Raw genomic sequence first — 7,582 nt, forward strand, 5'->3', positions numbered from 1 at the left:
ATCAGGTTATATTTATGTCTCTTTAAATGCACATGGTGTTATCTCCAAACCACCGCTCTCACAACCAGTCCAGAACGGAGCTGTGGCCGAAGAAGTGTAACGTAGATAATAGATGAACAAATAAAGTTCCTTAGATGAGATGTTTGACGTTTTAATCGTGAATTACTAATCTGTGAGTGTTTGTGACGTCACGCATCACATGACACTTTGTTTTTGTGTGAGCGTGGAACAAAGTCGTTAATGAGCCGTGAGCAGCTGCTGCATCACGTGTGGATCCTCCTGCTCCTCGTTCAGATGATCACTCCGAGGCTCTGATGGAGACGCCTCATCCATCTTCATCTACAGTCCAGAGCTTCAACACCTTGTTCTGACGTCTCTATGTTCACATCAATGACTGGATCAACATGGACGACACGACCGGATACGACTGCTGTCATCGAGCACTGGTGATGTCATGTATACGCCCACCTGACCAATCAGGAGCCAGTGTCAGCTGTCAATCATCACGTCTCAGCCTGTTTTTATATCATCAAATAACTGATTCAAACCAAACTGATCAGAAACACATGAACAAACATCAGTGACATGAGAACGACCTGAAATGAAAGGAAACCATCTTTGACAAACATTTATTTAACGTTTACTTTGAGTTTTGACTTTAGTCCATGTCCCATCTACTAACATGGAGGAGGAGGGGTTTTTGACCTATACTGCAGCCGGCCACTAGGGGGCGATCCAGATGTTTTGGCTTCACTTCCCTGTGGGAGCCGTCAAATCACTTCACATTTAAATCGTCTCCTATGTTTGAAAAAAGCTGCTCTGGTGTAGTTTAGATTTTTTTCTATGATTTTATAACTTTCTCTCCTGTGTCGGCAAAATGAATGTCCTGTTGTTAGAAGAATTGTATATAAGTTATCATGTTTTGAATGTACTGCTGATGCAAAGTGTCTGACTCAGAGGTGCAGTCTAACACCTCTTAGTGCAACAACATGTCTTGCAAAAAACCACAAACAGTCTTGCCCTCTGACTGAACTTCTCTTTCCTGCTCTAACTGTGCTCTAGCTGAACTTCTGTTTTTCAGTCCTTAAGCGGAAGTATCTGAGACAGAGAAACGCGCCTCTGAAAGATGTGACGATTAAGCTATGTCTAGTATGCAAATGTAACCCCACCTATAACTTGTAACTGAGCTTTCGAATAAATATGCTGAGCATGGGAAGTACCGTCGAAGTTGGCTGCGACCCACTCAGAGGTCCGGACTTCCCTTGCAAGTAAAAGACAAGTACTTGTTTATGTGTGGTGTTTGATTCGTGAATTCTTACAGTTTTTGATACATGTCTGGGTGAAATTCCCTCGACACCTGTAAAATTAGTAAATGCCTTTAAACCAATCAAGTGAAGGATGAATTCAGTACTCAGCCAATCACTTAAGCTGCAGTGAGACCAGACCAGGAAGACCCCCCCCCCACTAAATCACACTCATCAGTGACCAGCACCTGATCAGAACATGAAGGAACTCAGTGATGGTTGGATTCCACAGTTTATGAGACTCATTTAAACATCATGAAAAAGGACCAGTGAACATTGTCCGGCTCAGTCCCAGGAGACGTGAACTGACAGACTTAGAGTCATGCTGATCACATGACTCTAAGTCTGTCAGTTCACACCTGGAGACAGACGTCATGTGATCGGATCCCAGAGACAGATGTGAACAGCAGGTCTGGATCAAAGAGCCTTCAAAGGACTAATTAACAGAGTTAACTCACAGTTTCACTTTTTATCTTCATCTGTTCAACAAGTGTTTAATAACACAACGTGTTTTCACAATCATACGTTATAGTCTAGTGTGTGTGTGTGTATGTGTGTGTGTGTGTGTGTGTGCGTGCGTGTGTGTCCCTCAGAGTCACGTGATTTCCAGTAACTGCCGAGCGGATGGGGGAGGAGCCAGTGAAAGTGTCAGACTCGTTCTAACTTCAAGGAGCAGAGGCAGGAAACGTGAAGTCTGAAGCTGGTGAGTGTTCAGCAACATTTATATTATTCATTCATAGTATTTCACAGGCTCTGGGTCAGTTTTTCTATTTCTACATTTGAAAACAAATGTCTCTTCTTTCTAGTTCTTATATTCTCAAAACGGTCTCGTTACTTTAGCAGCAGAGGTTGATACAACTACTAGGCTACTTAAATATATATCACAATTAATAGTTAGACATTATGATCTTCTGGACATTTGCTTCAAGACATTTTCTCTAACTGGACCTCTTTAAATTTTAGTTGAATACCCCTGCACTAGTCAATTACTATTTGAACCTCAGAATCTGGGGTTCAAAATGTGTAAATTTATACAGTATATGTATATTTTTGTTACAATTTTTCAGTGAGTTGGAAAAAATCCTGGGGGGGGGGGGCGCGCACACTCTCCAGAGGGGGTGCGATGTCACTCATTGCTTTATAAACAGTCTTTTAAAAGACTTACTCCTTCCTTAGTAATCCCTTCCTGCACGTGCAGTAGGCCTGCAGGCCTAAAGCTCGTAACCCCACGAGCTAGCCTTCTAGCTCGCTAACTTCTTCCAACTGCAGCTAGCCCTTTTCTCCTTAACACCTACCTTTACATCTTCAATCATCCACTGTGTTGCAACAAATAAAACACCAGCAGGTGAATACTATTCTGTGCTGTCCCTGTCTACATAGTGTACTGGTCGTTTTGTTAGGAACCATTGCCTAGCACAGCCTTATTCATTATTTGTGTGCAAGTCGCTCACAGCCACACATACACACACTCACAAGACCACAACGTTGCAAGTAACTTCACACACACTGTACTATGGACAAGTTTCTGATTCGTAAAAGTCAGGCAACCGTGTGTGTGTGTGTGTGTGTGTGTGTGTGTCTCAGAGTCACGTGATTTCCAGTAACTGCCGAGCGGATGGGGGAGGAGCCAGTGAAAGTGTCAGACTGGTACTAACTTCAAGCAGCAGACGCAGGAAACCTGAAGTCTGAAGCTGGTGAGTGTTCAGAAACATTCATATAATTCATTCATAGTATTTCACAGGCTCTGGGTCAGTTTTTCTATTTCTACATTTGAAAACAAATGTCTCTTCTTTCTATTTCTCATATTCTCAAAACGGTCTCCTTACTTTAGCAGCAGATGTTTGCGCAACGCGCGCCTCTGCGAACGGTGTGGGGGGGGGGGGCTGTACCGGAAATGACCCCTCTTTAGGTGGAACGGCGGAACCGTAAACAAATCGTTCTTTCGCCACAGCCAGGGGTCGCCCCCCTCGGTCCTGTACACAGGGTACACTAACAGACGGACCCGGACCTACAGCCAACACAGAGGGTTATGATTTAAAACCTGACGGCGATTCTATTGTAACCTGCGCAGCTTTTGTAGTCTTTACGGTAGTGGTTTAGCGGATGAGGGAACGCACAGACCAATTGCGTGTGAGTCAAGCCATCCCGGTGGGGGGCGGTGTGGCCTAGGTGGTACAGTGGGTGTTTTCCAACAAGAAGGTTGCCGGTTCAATCCCCACTCTTCCCCACCTGCATGCCGAAGTGTCCTTGGCAAGATACTGAACCCCTAAAATGGCCCCTCATAAATTTTGAGTGTACTAAAAATGTAAGTCGCGTTGGACAATAGCGTCAGCTAAATGACATGTAATGTAATGTAATCCCACGTGATACTACTCAGCCAATCAAGTCTGTGCATTCCAGGCGGTTAACATTATGACTCTACAGTGCAGACAGATGAGAAGACGGTAGAAAGAAAGATAGAGATACAAGGAGAGAAAACAAGGGAGAGGAACAGAGGAGTGAGCGAAAGAGAGGAACAGAGGAACAGAGGAGTGGGATATCAGAGGGGAAGAAAGGCATTCTAAAACTGTTCAGTTCTTAAGATGTCTTGAGATTTATTATCTGTAAATATGGTGGATACTTTTGAGTCAAGATGTGAAACAGAAAAATTGAAATAATAGCTTTTGCTCCCTGTATTTTATTTTTCCTGAAGTTAAGCCCTTTATTTGAACAGGCGCAATTTTCACATTTTATTTATTTTCTCTTATTTTGAAATGCAGCCCCTACTTTTATTTAGTTAATGAGAGAACATTATACATATCTGCAATCATACATATATGTTCAGTTCTATGTTACGCGACAAAAAATATTGTCAAAACGTTTTTGAATGGTACTGAATTCATTTGATTTGACATTAGTGAGTACATGTTGATACAACTACTAGGCTACTTAAATATATATCACAATTAATAGTTAGACATTATGATCTTCTGGACATTTGCTTCAAGACATTTTCTCTAACTGGACCTCTTTAAATTTTAGTTGAATACCCCTGCACTAGTCAATTACTATTTGAACCTCAGCATCTGGGGTTCAAAATGTGTAAATTTATACAGTATATGTATATTTTTGTTATAATTTTTCAGTGAGTTGAAAAAAATCCTGGGGGGGGGGCGAACACACTCCAGGGGGGGCGCGATGTCACTCATTGCTTTATAAACAGTCTTTTAAAAGACTCACTCCTTCCTTAGTAATCCCTTCCTCCACGTGCAGTAGGCCTATTCGCAGCCTGATCTAAGGAGTAATTTGCTCCACAGTCTTTTCAGAAAGCTCGTAGCCCCACGAGCTAGCCTTCTAGCTAGGTAACTTCTTCCAACTGCAGCTAGCCCTTTTCTCCTTAACAACTACCTTTACATCTTCAATCATCCACCGTGTTGCAACAAATAAAACACCAGCAGGTGAATACTATTCTGTGCTGTCCCTGTCTACATTGTGTACTCTTCGTTTTGTTAGGAACCATTGCCTAGCACAGCCTTATTCATTATTCGTGTGCAAGTCGCTCACAGCCACTCATACACACACTCACAAGACCACAACGTTGCAATTAACTTCACACACACTGTACTATGGACAAGTTTCTGATTCGTAAAAGTCAGGAAACCGATGTTTGTGTTTGTGTGTGTGTGTGTGTGTGTGTGTGTGTGTGTGTGTGTGTGTGTGTGTGTGTGTGTGTGTGTGTGTGTGTGTGTGTGTGTGTGTGTGTGTCTCAGAGTCACGTGATTTCCAGTAACTGCCGAGCGGATGGGGGAGGAGCCAGTGAAAGTGTCAGACTGGTACTAACTTCAAGCAGCAGACGCAGGAAACGTGAAGTCTGAGGCTGGTGAGTGTTCAGAAACATTTATATTATTCATTCATAGTATTTCACAGGCTCTGGGTCAGTTTTTCTATTTCTACATTTGAAAACAAATGTCTCTTCTTTCTATTTCTTATATTCTCAAAACGGTCTCCTTACTTTAGCAGCAGAGGTTTGCGCAACGCGTGCCTCTGCGAACGGTGTGGGGGGGCTGTACCGGAAATGACCCCTCTTTAGGTGGAACGGCGGAACCGTAAACAAATCGTTCTTTCGCCATTGCCAGGGGTCGCCCCCCTCGGTCCTGTACACAGGGGTCACTAACAGATGGACCCGGACCTACAGCCAACACAGAGGGTTATGATTTAAAACCTGACGGGCGCTTCTATTGTAACCTGCGCAGCTTTTGTAGTCTTTACGGTAGTGGTTTAGCGGATGAGGAAACGCACAGACCAATTGCGTGCGAGTTAAGCCATCCCACGTGATACTACTCAGCCAATCAAGTCTGTGCGTTCCATGCGGTTAACATTATGACTCTACAGTGCAGACAGATGAGAAGATGGTAGAAAGAAAGATAGAGATACAAGGAGAGAAAACAAGGGAGAGGAACAGAGGAGTGAGCCGGAGAGAAAGAGAGGAACAGGGGGAGTGGGATATCAGAGGGGAAGAAAGTGATTATAAAACTGTTCAATTCTTAAGATGTGTTGAGATTTATTGTCTATAAAATTGGTGGAGACTTTTGAGTCAAGATGTGAAACAGAAAAATTTAAATTATAGCTTTTGCTCCCTTTATTTTTTTTCCTAAAGTTAAGCCCTTTATTTGAACATGCACAATGTTCACATTTTATTTATTTTCTGTTATTTTGAAATGCAGCCCCTACTTTTATTTAGTTAATGAGAGGACATTATACATATCTGCAATCATACATATATGTACACAAAAAGCACTTTGCATTAAAAATTGTGGTACTTGTACTTTTGATAGTTAATACATTTAATATGAGCGACTTTAAGACTTTGACTAAAGTCATTTTCCTATGGGTGACTTTTACTTTACCGGAGTCACGTTCAGGTAAGATATCTGTACTTTTACTCAAGTATGGCTTTAAAGTACTTTATACACCACTGCTCAAAGGAGTAATTAACAACGTTAAGTCATCACATCTGTTCAAGTGTTTAATAACACAACGTGTTTTCACAATCATACGTTACAGCAGTGGTCACCAACCAGTGGAGAGTCTTCACTGTGGATCCCAGTAAAGCTCTGGACTCACTGGCTGAGGTGTGAGGACATCGACCTGCAGAGCCAGGTACACACACACACACACACACACACACACACACACACACACACACACACACACACACACACACACACACACACACACACACACACACACACACACACACACACACACACACACACACACACACACACACACACACACACACACACACACACACACACACACACACACACACTCTCTCTCTCTCAGTGTTACTGTCTATAAAGTTCTGTAATTCATTTCCAGCCTTTATGACGTGAACATGATACTAGATGTTGAGTTTCCTTCTCTTTATGGCCGGTGGTTTCAGGACACATGAACTTTTACAAGCTTGTATTAATTCACTTTAATGTAGTTTATTGGTCTGAGTGTAGATCAGGAAATGCTCGAGTTGCAAAACTATTTTTTTATTCAATGTCTGTTTATGGCTCTGCAGGTTTATTGGTGGATTTACAAATGACAACAATATTACATAAAAGGTCACTTTATTATTGTTCTTGTACAATAGCACAACTCCTGCATCCTTTGAGACATAAATTATATTAATTTAATTTCTATGTACTTAATTAAAATGGCTGCAACTGGCTGAATAATCGAGTGATTGACTGAAATTTGCATCCAAACTCCTTGAGGCCTCCTGAGTAGGGTTGGGTACCGAGAACCGGTTCCAATATGGAACCGGTTCCAATACAACCGGTACCTACCCGGACCGAAATGAAACGGAGATTTCGGTGCCTCATTTCGGTACCTGAGCCAATGGAAGACTGAGGTCTCCGCTCGTCCCGCCTCCTCACACTTCCGCTCCTTCCTTCACGGGAAGCGGCGGCTCCTGTCGGGCCCCCGCGGCCGGTGGACAGACTCTTGTCCCCGCGCTGCCCGCCCCGCGTGCGTCAGGGCTCCCGTGCAGGTGGCAGGTGATCTCCTCGCGACACCTCTCCCCGGCGCTGCCCCCCCCCCCCCCCCCCCCCCCCGCCGGGCGCATTTCCTCCGTGGCAGTGCGCCGCGACCGGCTCTGGGTCGGCTTGGAAAGGCTCGGGGCGGGAGGAACGGAGACCACGCCGAGAAATGTTTCATAAAAGCGACCGCATTTTAGGGGGGCGAAGGCGGGCCGAAGCCCCCCTGCGACAGCCCCCGCCGCGGAGACACGGGGGTCTCTGAGTGAA

At 43.9% G+C, this 7,582-nt stretch overlaps 1 long non-coding RNA gene across 1 annotated transcript; it reads left to right on the forward strand.

Moving 5' to 3' along the window:
• Positions 1–1,957: 1,957 nt before the first annotated feature.
• On the forward strand, positions 1,958–6,435 carry LOC133026985 (uncharacterized). The gene is made up of 4 exons (XR_009683245.1): positions 1,958–2,007; positions 2,889–2,998; positions 5,054–5,163; positions 6,348–6,435. It is a non-coding gene; the product is annotated as an uncharacterized LOC133026985 (long non-coding RNA).
• Positions 6,436–7,582: the final 1,147 nt, after the last annotated feature.

The sequence above is a fragment of the Limanda limanda genome, chromosome 20 (genome assembly GCF_963576545.1).
Source record: "Limanda limanda chromosome 20, fLimLim1.1, whole genome shotgun sequence".
NCBI lineage: Eukaryota > Metazoa > Chordata > Actinopteri > Pleuronectiformes > Pleuronectidae > Limanda > Limanda limanda.